A 12,824-nucleotide genomic window follows, 5' to 3' on the forward strand; every position below is an offset into this window, starting at 1 on the left:
AAAGTATAATTACTATGTAATTAACCAAACTTTCCCTCAAATATTTCTTTAAAGTTACGAGAGACAAGAACACATTTGAGCTTTGATTACCGTCTTATGGTAGTTTCCATGACGGATAAGAAAACCGATGACAGACCACCCATAATCCCCAACGTATAATACAAGGATTTAAAAATAAAGACTGCTTATTAGCATACTAATGCATTGTGCATTAGATATAAAAAGTATAGAACTTCAGATTTGTCACATATCATCTTTGCTTATTATTATATACATTGAAAATAAACAGTCTGCTTCTAAAACAGAATAAATATCAGGTATCTTATCTTGAAATTTTTTGTATACATGGAGTTTTACTGTTTGGTACATTATACAAAGAACAGTGCATATAATGATTATCAAGTCTGCGCAGAAAGTTTTAATGGAAAATTCTTGTATATAGATTTAGCTGATATTTCATATCTTGTATACAGGTTTAGTTACTATTTCGTAAGGCATGGCAATATATCAGACTTTTATTCTAAATACTGTGACAAAGTATATGACAAGCATAGTTTTTAATCTCAGAATAAATGATACACATTATATTTAGTCTGGGAGTTCATGTTTTTTGTCATAGAGTATGTTTTATTGTAATTTGTCTTTGTAAAGTTAAATTTATAAAAATATGATAATGACTTTTGACATAAATGATAATGATATAAAATGACTTTTGAATGGTACACCTCTTTCTCCGCTTTGAATGTATTTGAAAAATCATACTAAATTTGATTCAAAATCTGTTAATTAGTTTTACAGAAATTCAACATAACATATATATAGATTCTCTCAATTTTGCCCATGAGTATATATCAAGCTTCGTCAAGTGGAGAAATTACACAACTCTTACATGAATTAGACAAAAAAGAATCTGAAGGTGATGATATATTAAAATATGTGATTCGATGAATTTGCTTTCATACGCCATAAGCCAACAGCGCTAGCATTATTTTATTTAAAATCACACTGTAGACCTCATTACGTATGCGCAGAACAAATTTATCTAAATACATTCTGATTTAATGTTTGCTGCTAATTTTAAATTTGAAATATATAAACATGGTCTGTAAAGAATAAGCTAAAAAATTAAGAAGTGTTTTGCTACTGGATATGTAAATTATGTTTTGATACTAGTGGGAAGTTTAGATTAAATTATTTTATTCACAAAAAAATAATATTTTCATTTAAATTTTGTGTCTAAAGTATTAATTCGCTGAATATCAGGTAAAGGGTAGAAACTGAGGATTTATTAATAGTAATAAATAAAGAATTACGTTACTATTTTAAGAAATTACGGTTACAATTAACATTTTTACTTTAAACTTCGAAATAAAATTAAGTGTATTGCTAAGTCTCCTTATATTTTTGTATAGTATATAACACTTGCATAACGCAATATATGTAAACAAAATAAGAAACTTAAAAAGAAGTAAAATCACTACAAAAGTTGTAGAATATTGATAGCATTTGCTGCTGAAATGATACAAAATATCATGTTTTCTTTAGCCAAATAAAGCATAAATATTCATGTGATTTGCCTTTATACTGATAACGAATGGTCTTCTTAATCTAGTTTGTTACTTGCTTTCTTATTTTTTTAAACTAAGCTCTGAAAATAGCTCAACTTATACAAACACAATTAAGATTGTAAGGATCGCTACAACTCAACAACAATTTAGGACAGACTGCAATAGAAGTCAATGATAGTGAATTTCAGGGACTTTGTTTAGAGAGAACAGCATTGCCGCAAAGTAAATTGAAGTTATCCTCCTCAATAAAAACTAAATTAATTATTTAATTAAGGGAATAAATTTAATTTGGGATAGAGAACGCCTATAACTTTGAAATTGCCTTAAAAGTATAGAAAAGGTTCTTCTGTTGTAAATAATTTATTCTTTCCTAATTGCAGTTGCCTTCCGTTCAAACCCCCGATTACAGTTTATTTTATGCTATAGCACAGAGCTAGTTATAAATTCAAGCTTGTTTCAGTTTGTCTTTTGCATTCATAAGTCTACAAAGAAAACTCGAATTGGTTCAATTAACGTAAAACAGGAGAAATGAAGTATTGAGTTAGGAGAAAAAAATATGACACTAAATGTACAAAACAGGGATTTATTTTTAAATATTCTTGTCAATTGTCAATTAGATGATGTTCAAGTTTAACAAACTCTTCATTTAATAGTAATATTTATTTGTGTTATCTGGGAAGTCTGTAATAATAAATTGTTACGCAGATCCGTAGCTTGCTACCGTTGTTAGAGGGGTCACTAAGCTTGTTTTAATGCACGTATTTCATGAAATCAGACTCAATAGAGGCGAGATATGGTCTTAAATACAGACTTGCTTTGAACTTATTACAGTATGAAAAGAAAAGCTCTCTTTAGTAGTTCGGCATTTTTAAATGGCAAGAGGTTTTAAATATCTTCTCCGCTGACATGTTTTTACGTTTCTCACTGACATCTGTTAAGAAGATTTTTTAAGGCTCCATTATGTTAATTATTTAAGGCTCCATTATGTCATTTATTATGTTTTAGATCTTTTCTTAGATCCCTTCTCCTTTTCGTTTCCTTGCCAGAATGCAAATCAGTTTAAGACAAGGTTTTTGGTTTGTAAGACACAGCATGTTTCTCCAGCTCGAGACCGAATTACTAGTAGGTATCTGCTAGCTCAGATAAGATTGTATTCTTTGGCTTTGCATTGCAGTTGCCAACACTTTAAATTGCTATGCCGGTGATATATTTGAGCCAACTTCGCTTTAAATCAATTGTGTAGCCTTTGACTACTAGATATAGTTTTGATTCTTGAAACTGACAGAAGTGTGTGTGTATGTGATTATGGCAAAGCCTCGAGGGCTATCTGCCTAAGGGGAGGGATGCCTTCGTGGAGGACTTTCTAAGGGAAACTGGCTCGTATACACGTTACACATGGGGAAAACCACGAAAACGCCCATGCAGCCAGTCTGTTCGCGGGATTCGAACTTCGGACCGAACTACCAGTGTTCAGCGACTTTACCGCTCGGCCGCTGGTGGGCGAAACTGACAGAAGAGTAAATCAAGTGTATTTTGGCCTTAAGATATTACTTCGTATCAGCGCGCAGGCAGCAAATAAGAGTAATTTATTTCTTTACACTGTTTACATTTCATAGAATATCTTTAAAATGATTACTTTTCGCTTTGCGACAGTTCACGCCTCTCAAAAGCGTGTCTTGCAAAGTCTTTAAATAAATTTTAACGCGTAACTCTGCTTACGAAATATTGGGTATTTCTATTGCTGTTTAATACCCAGTACTTTTAATTTTCGAGAATTTTATTTGATGACTTATTCTTTTTCTGCTGTTACTGATTATATTCCCTGTATCCCCAAAGGTACTCGTATCACAGTGAACATGGTGATCTTGACATTTGCTTTTGTTCTCTGAAAATGTTAACATTGGATGAATTTAATCATCTTATTTATTCGTGCGTTTTGGATTGATTAAATAAGTAAAATCACCCTAAACATTTAAACATATACAAAGCTTTATCTTCCTGTAAGAATTGCAGTCACAACCAATGAATGCAATATTGGTATGTATAGAAGAATGGTCTAGTTAAAATGCGTCTTCATTATTTCTTGCACCGGGACTGTCTATCCTCATATTTTGGCAGGACATACCCGGTAACTCCCCTTTTTAAATATTCACTACATGATACTACTAACTAAATTCTTCGAAATTCTTTGTACTCTCATTTATGAAAAGTATTAGTATAGCTTCAAGTATTTCCAGAAAATTTATAAAATCAAAGTTACAGAAGCATTTTTCATTATCATCCGTCTTTTAGTATCTGCTTTTGCAGAAAATAAGGAATATTTGGATATTTTATTCAGAAACTGTTTATTTTCCTGCTACTATGGAGAATGAAGATGCTTTAAGCGCATCTAGAATATCACATTGTACCTAAAATATTACAGCAAAACAATCATTCAGCTACTTGCTCTTCACATGAGTCCATCAAGCGACTTCTACTGAGAACCAGTCGAGATTCTCCTGAAACCTTCGAAAAATCGAAAACTAACAAAGATTCTATCTCCTGAAGTGAGATCCAAAAGGAGGAAAAAGGGCAGAGTAGAACTCATTTTAGCAATTCAGATTGCTAAAATAATAACTCAGATTTCTATAAATCATATGCGTTGCGTTACTCTCGTAAAAAGATTAGCTAGTACCCCTACTTGTAAATAACACGAAATATTACAGATATTGGTAATAGACGAGATAACCCTTCGAATAAATGAATGTTGAAACACTATTTATTTAATTTGTGTTTATATGCAATTAATTTTCGTTATCAACATTTAATAATTGTTATTTTTAAAGGCAAATAAATATACCATAAGCCTAGCGTGGAAGTTCCCCAAATAAGTAAAGATTAAATAAGGTTTATGCCTGAATTATCTATATGTTTAAATCTGCTTTTGCCTAATTATCTAGACCAAATATTCTCTTGGCAACATATTAGTTTCTAACTTGATTTCAGTAATACACAAAAGGTAAAATTGATTTAAAAGTTTATTACCTGCAATTTATATTATTTACAAATTAAACCTAAGATTTTACAGAATCATAGAATCATCCTTTATTACTTGCTGAACTTCACAGTAGTTCAGCAAGTAGTAGTGTTTTGTTAGTATATAAAGTGAAAAGAATATAATTTAGATTTCGCCTAACAAGACTCAAGTCAAAAGCAATATTCCTTCTGCTACTTTAGCCAATTTAAAATGGAACATAAAAATCATCTACTAATTTATCTGACTGTTTTCTGAACTTAAAAATAACACAAAATGCGGTTACTATTTAAAATGAAAAGAATTTAATTTAGTTTTCGTCTAACAAGTTTTAAGTCAGTAACATTCCTTCTGGATTTTTAGCTAATTTAAAACAGAGCAGAGAAGTAAATAATATAATGCTGAATATCTGACTGCTAAAATATCTGACAACGTGCTGAACCTTAAAGTAATATAAGATTGGTTAGTATTTAAGATTAAAAGAATATAATTTAGATTTCGCCTAACAGACGCAAGTTAAAAGCAATATTTCTTCTGCTATTTTAGCTAATTTAAAATAGAGCGCAAAATTCATGTACTAATTTACCTGACTACTTGCTGAACTTCAAAGTAACACAAAATTTGCTACTTGTTACTTGTAAAATTTGTTAGTATTTAGAATGGAAAGAATATAATTTAGATTTCGCCTAACAAGGCTTAAGTCAAAAGCAATATTCCTTCCGTTACTTTAGCTAAATTAATGTAGAACACAAAAATCATCACTAATTTGTCTGACAATGTCTAGCAACAGCATATTTCTCAAAATAATCAGCAGAACTGACATGTAACGAAAGTACGCTTTACACAAGTTTTACTTTCCATTCTTTCTTTAAAGTTAATTTTTGCTTTAGTGAAAGTCAAGGGAAAAACAGAAGGTACAAAAAAGGACCTAATATAAATGAAGTTATTGGCTAAGTAAAACCTCACAACTTTGGCCATTTTTTAAATCACAAGTCTGCCCCCTCCCAGATTGCTTTCAGAGGAATGTCTATATCGCTTAATCGATAATCGTATTAACAAGGATTATCATCATTTTATGTATAGAAAGAGCGGTTAAAGCAGGCATTCTAGCATCGTGAAAAGATAAAAAATATTTTTTATGTTTATTAATTTTAAAGTATCTGACTACGCTCTAATCGCCAATTTTGATAATTTTTTTAAAATGGTTTATTGCTTTATTTTAAAGCTTATACATTAAGCTTTCCAAAATTATTTTTTTGTCTCTTCGGTCTTTGGAAGCCGAATTATAGCTTGTGCTTGTTTTATGTCGAGAACCGGAAATTCTATTTAAGAATCTGCAAGCTGATGTCTGAAGGTACACAGACTACTCAAAATACTTCAAAAGGATGGATTCAAATTTTCATTTGAATACTTTTGGCGATATTCAAAAGAGGATTTTAAAGCTTTCTGTTTGTTATTAAGTGCTCGGAACAAGATTAGTTTCGCAATGTAATTTTCATATTCATGAATATTTTCTTTTCCTTATGCTTGTGCTTGCACTACATAAAACCGACTTTTTCAAAAACTTGATTTTTTCAACTTTTCTGTTACGAAAAAAGCTTAAAATATTAATACAGTAATTTGATGAAACTTTTCACAAATATTCTATGAAATGTAGTAAATCAAAGGGACTAAAATTTTAGGTTTATGTAGATATCTAAGTTTTTTTCGTACAGTTTCATAAGCGAAAAGAACGTAATTTCTCGGAAGATAGCTAGTGCATGTACTCAAACAGGTATATTTAATACACATTTTATTTTATCACTTAGTCTATTTAATTTCTTATACCTTAATAAATAAAAGCGACAAATATGAGATTAAAATATTGATAAATATTTTTATTGATTTCCAGAGCGATCAGACACAGGTTCCGTCTTTCTAGGGAGCACAGAACTTTCGTGCTTACTTTCAGAATCAAATGAATTTTTCTCTTTTGCTGCTGAAAAAGGGAATCTGTGTTTGATCGCCCTAGAAATCGAAAGACATTAATTTAAAATCTATACCAATGTAAGGTGCTTTTTCGCCTAATTTAAAATTCTGCATTTGCTTGTTTCTCTTCCAAATAGGTTTCTTTATTACACCCTATAATTAAAAAAATTAAATGTATGAAAGAGTACTGTAAAATCATTTTTAACTTTATTCTAGACACCTAGTTTCTCATTACTTTAGCATACTTTCCTGATGCAGAAGTAATTAAAGGGAATAAATAAGTCATGAATAGAGATGTGAAGGTATGTGCATCAAGATCAAATTAACCGTACATCGAATTAATTAACTTAAAAATATCCTTGCAATCAAATTAACATCATAGGAAATCAATTAAAAGGAAAACAAATCTTGGAAGATGAACTGTTTGCGAATAAATGATAAAATGCAATTTACCTGTAGTCTCGACATTCATGATTAATTCCTTAGAATCCTACCAACATATTTTAGGCAGAAATTCTCTGATTTTTTTTTACGAAGAGGCGTGACAAGTTGAATTTAATCAACTCTCTGGCAAACAAAAATGACGTCTCGGTTTAATTGAGAGAATGGATATTAATTTGCTTTTCAGGAATTTCGATGATTTAGAATAGTGTCTGCTTACATACAAAACTAATCTAATCACTGTATAGTAAATAAGATTATTTGATGAAGAGGTTATTTATGATGAGCTGTTTCCAGTATGAAAGCTCAATTAGAAAGTATGAACAAAAAGGCTCTTACTAAAGAACTTCTTTTTTCAAATCTTATTTCTTTTTAAAATCCTTATAGAAAGTCGAAATGTTTTTAATAACGCCGGTTAATTTTTAACAATTAAATAAACTAGTGACACTGAAATTATAAAAAAATATACCTCCAAATATTAAGTTGTATAAAAATCAGTTTTATTATAAGCATTATATAAAAATAACATGTAGGTTTATTTAGATTGTAAGATGACAATTTATTATTTATCACTTTCAATTCTGTTTTAAAAGAAAAAAAAAGAATAAATGTTAGAAACAACTTTATCAGAGTCCCCAAAATACTTTGTAGAATTATCGACTATTTCACAAGCTAGATATTAGCCATGCGATGCCTAGAAAGGTCTTTAATTTACTTTTTAAAGTATAACTGTATAATAAACAGAACGACTTAAACGTGTAAACACATTTCTTTATAACTTAAATGCTTACCTTAGTTTTGATAAGATGCCTTACTGATATAAATTAAAATACACTATTATTATTATTCCTAGCTGCTTTATTATATGATTATGGACATTCGCAGCTTCTTTCGTAATTAATAACAAAGTGTTTGCTTATCGAGGTATTACAGAATTTTTTAGTTCTTTCATTAAATTAATTTTATTATGTTAATTAGTGAAAAACTAATCAGCTTGTGAAATCATACAAATACTTTTCAGTGTTGTATATATTACACAAATAAGGTAGTTGCAATTTCTTTAAGTTACAATCTTGCTCCTCCCAAAACTTCGGATATTCTTTTGGCCTAAGAATAACTTAGCAGATATCCTACTTTAACTACAGTGTAAAAATACTCAAATATTTTGGTCCTTCCAATAAATTACATTTGTGATATTTAACAATTTAAATACCTTGCTGTTGAAGCAGTCTCAAGTATCTACCGAAATGTAGTTTTAAGCAAGTAAAAATTAGTTAACAGTTTCAGGTACATGATTGTTCTATGGTTACCAATTTTCAAGAAAAGTCTGAAGATCTGCAGTGAAGTTTGTAAGCAAGAATACATTGTTCAGAAAAAATGAAAGATCGGGTGTCAAAATTTGAAAATTGTCCTATTCATTCTGCATTTTAATTGACCGCATGAAAAGTAAATTACTTCTAGTGCTCGTTTTATTATAAGATTTCTTGTGGCGAAAATATTAAAAAGTGATTTCAGAGAAAAAAATTTTTTAGAACCTTCCATTCAAATCGTAAGAAAGGTACAGTTCTAAGCCGGTCAGGTGCTTAAACAGAACAAAAGGAAAGAAATAAACAAAACATTGTTACATTGGCAAGCAAACATTTGTTATTTTCTCCCATTCATGAAAACTCGCTTTTTGTGTCGTTAGTATAATATACTATAATAATATATTTCACATTATATAATATGTAATATACATAATATTTCATAATGCATAATACATAACATATAATGTAATTCCGCAATATACAATATACAATAATGAGAACGTGCCAAGGAGAGCCATTTACGAAATTTTCGTTAAACTGAAGATTTGACATGGCGTGTCATTTTAAGCTTACCGGCTAGTCGGATCGCAATTAAAACGCTAATATTCGTCAGTGTTGCTATGGGTCTAGAGATAATGGATTGAAGAAGGAATGTGAATCCTTGCAGGCTATAAGTGCAACTAGATGACCATCAGAATCAACTCAAGTGTCGTATCCATATACTAAAGGATGGAAATTCGGCAAGGAGATTTGGAAACTCTGGTATTAGAGAGGAAGATTTCCCGAATATTGTCAGAAAGCGGCTTGGAGTCAAAACTTCTTTTTGCGAAGACTCCATTAAACATAAACGTACAGACTTGAAAGACTGCAGAAGTATTAAGCTGAGACTCTTGATCTAATGATAGGTACAGGGAGGTGAAAAATTACGAACCTCATTCCTGCCTTGCTAATAACAGACGTCGAGTGTATGTTATGGGAAACAGATTGAATGCTGCCGCGATTCTTAAATGCCATTCTTCTCATCAAAGTCTCATCAGAATTTGAGTGCCATCAGTATCAAAAACCGTCCATCTCTAGTTTATCTAAGAGATATGATGATGGTACACTATACGCGAAAGAGGTACTAAAACCGAAAGCATTAACCTAATTTCACAAGTTGTAAAATGTTGTTTCTTGGCAAGCTTAGGCTCAGTTATACGCAGCGAACATAAGCATGCATATTTTAAGGTATTTAAATATTTGTTTAAGCATGACAACTTCCAGCGCGTTTTTTGCCTGAATATTCATGATGCGTGATTAACCGTTTGAGGCGCAGTGTTTAGCGCACCACAAGGCCAGGGTTCGATCCTGGGCTGGGCAAAATTGGCTCAGCCTTTCGTCCCTGGAGTGGGTTTATAAAATGAGTCCCAAGTTCACTTGGGGACTAACACCGGGGGTCCTGCGGCAAGCTGACCATTTGTCCAGGCTAAGATGCACAAGCACCCCGGAGCCCACGATCTAGAAAGCAGATACCAGGACACTGCAGGCCATGGCTCTCTATGGGCTTTTTGTGCCGCGGAATTTAGGTTTTAGTTTAATTAACCGTTTAATAAGCGTGTGAACGTGCTGCTCCAGACTCAAAATGAGGACAAACTGTGGACAATCGTGGAAAACAGTATGATCATTTATGACTTCTAGACATTACTTAATCCCTGATTGAATCTGTATCACTAAGTATTGCTACTTTTAAAGCCTAATTCTTCTTATTTATCTTGTATGGTTCATCATTTTAGTGCCTTATATTCTCGAAATTTAATGTAACTCTTTTAGAAGTGGACTGTCTGTTTCTATGTCAGTTTTTATAATAATGTTCCTACTGTTTCTTGCTTTTGCATTCCTTCTACCTGCTGTTGCATTTAGGCGGGAAATAGACCAGCTTGAAATTGATTTATTATTAGCAACTTTTATTATCACTTAATGAAATATATAACTTCAACTTATTTTAGTAATTATTTCTAAATGTACGCAGTCAATATAATGATCATAGCTGTGGTTTGATATGTAATATGAATTCATCATGGGTCTCATAGCAAAAAGAAACCATCTTTATTACTGAAGAATGAGGAAAAGGATTCTTCGTAAGATTTTTGACATAGATCAAACATTCTTCTGATATTCTCCTTCTCTCTTTCATTTTTAGAATGCTTATGTGCAGTCAAAAGTAGACAGCATGAGAGAGTAATTTCATTTTAAAGCTGTTTATTGCATTAAATTTAATTACGTAACACCGAATTAAAAATTAATGACAAAAAGAACAGTTTAAAAGGATGAAAATTTCAAAAGTTAGTGTCTCAACAGTGGTAAGTATTTATAATATCATTAGATTGTGTCAATTCAGAAACGTGAAAAATGTTTGAGTGCCACTTGCAGAATCGTTTAAGCGTTTTTCGAAGCAAAGAAGCAAAGAAACTGAAAAATGTGCAATGCCGTCAACGGGGTTCGAACTGCAGACTTCTCGACTGCACGTCAAGCGTACTCCCAATTACGCTGCAAAGGCACGCGGAGCACTGAGCATAGATATTTTGTGCTTGTTCCGATTGTGGGTGACGACAGGATTTCAGTTTCTCTCTAAAAGCCTCTAATGAAAGAAAGTGAGCTTTTCCCAAGACTCAAAAGATGTTAAATTTTTTGTAACCCTAAAACCGTAAACTCAGTTACAGGCTTCGATACATTCTAAAACTGATTAAAATTTTTAAGATATCATAAAACTCCAATAGCGATGTCACTCTTGACTGAATTTAATTTAATGCTCATTGAAACTAGAACTGCAAATAATTATGTTACTTATTTTATACTTTACTTCGGTCTTAAAAAATGTAACAAACAATCATAATATCTTTAAGAATTATTCAATATTTAATGATCATAGATCATATTAAGATTTAGAATCATTTTATTTTACCTTTTTTTTTTTTTTTTTTTTTTTTTTTTTTTTTTAGCCCAAAGGAGCGTTAGCTCAGAAGGGCTATTAATTTCGTTTTGGTATATTGCGTATATTCACTATAAACGGTGAATCACTAGTTACCACCAAGTATTATCGCCTTGTATTATAGTTAAAAAATTAAATAATGAAGAATCTGCATAAATGTTTGTCTGTTTCTCGCCTTGTGATAAAACAACGGCCATCAAATTACGTACGTCTCCACCCGAATATGAGCATCTGGGAGCCTAAATTTGGAATTTGTTTTATTATCTATTTCACGTTTTGTAAAGCATTTATGAGTTTTTGATTAAGAAACCCAACGATTTGAAAGCAAACAACGGCAACACTGTACGGGGGAAAAACATTTTTATCCCCAGCGCGCAAGACTATATAGCAGAATTTCTAAAAATATGCTCATTTTAAAGTTATTTTGCGATATTGCTGTTGGATTGAATTTTATGGTTTAAGGACGAAGAACACGATATTTAATAAGTAAAGGTAACACACAAAACGTTAAAAAAACGCCTCTTTGGGTGTCATATAAAATCTGAAAGCTTTCAGATTTTTCTTTTCCCACAGCATGCTGAACAGAAATAAATTTGTTTAAATCTTCAACCATATCGGAATATGATCATTTAAAATTTGAACATTTTCCAGGAATTTAATACACGCAGAAAATGAGCATACTTAAAACTTAATTCTGTTTCAATATTGTGTAAACTAAATATAAAATTCTTTAAATGTTCTTTATCTTACGAAACTTATCGGCTTTCCTCATATACGATTCACGTCCTCTTCATGTCGCATGTCGCTTTTATAAAATCTTAATAATCCAATAATTATTCTTCGTGCATTTGTTTTAGAATACCAGTGGAAATTATCAAATCGAATCACTTAAAGTTGATTAGTCTCTTCCAATAAATGCACGGTAAATGATTTTCTTTCTAAATGCAAATTAATAATTAACTGGATAAACATACCATTTACATCACGAGTATTTAATGATTAATTCTTAGAGTTATACAAGCACTTGCGTAAGATTCGTATTTTATTGACTGGAGTGAATTACACGGAACCACATCTCTTTTGTAAACATCCTATAGGACGGGGAATTTGACTTATCGATTGCTTGATTTCGTAAGTTGAATAAGTTAAATGCTCTTACGAAATAAAGCTGTTATTAACTAGGTAAACAAGATTCTCTTGTTTATCTAATAGGAATATGTTTTGCTTTCTCATTTGAAATCACCTATGGAAAACCAATATTTGAAATTAATCATTCTGTGCCATTAAGTAAAATAAGAAATCAGGCTTCATCTGCGTAACTGCTACGTTTCCTTCATTCAGATAATTCTCTTTAACTCTAGTCCTTTTGAGACGTGACGCACCCTCGGGACAGATGGAAGTCGAAAGGAATTGTTCCACAGGACGGGGGTTTTGGGTCTACAAAACCTAGAAAAAAAATCACTCACAAAAAAAGTTTACTTCCTAACGTATAATTTTTAGTACTACTTTAAATTATTATTTAAGCTATGATATATGTTAAAATTAGCATTCAATAAACT

The sequence above is a fragment of the Stegodyphus dumicola genome, chromosome 2, assembly GCF_044657685.1.
Source record: "Stegodyphus dumicola isolate Sdum_Otavi_A_Nest chromosome 2, ASM4465768v1".
In the NCBI taxonomy this organism is placed as follows: Eukaryota; Metazoa; Arthropoda; class Arachnida; order Araneae; family Eresidae; genus Stegodyphus; species Stegodyphus dumicola.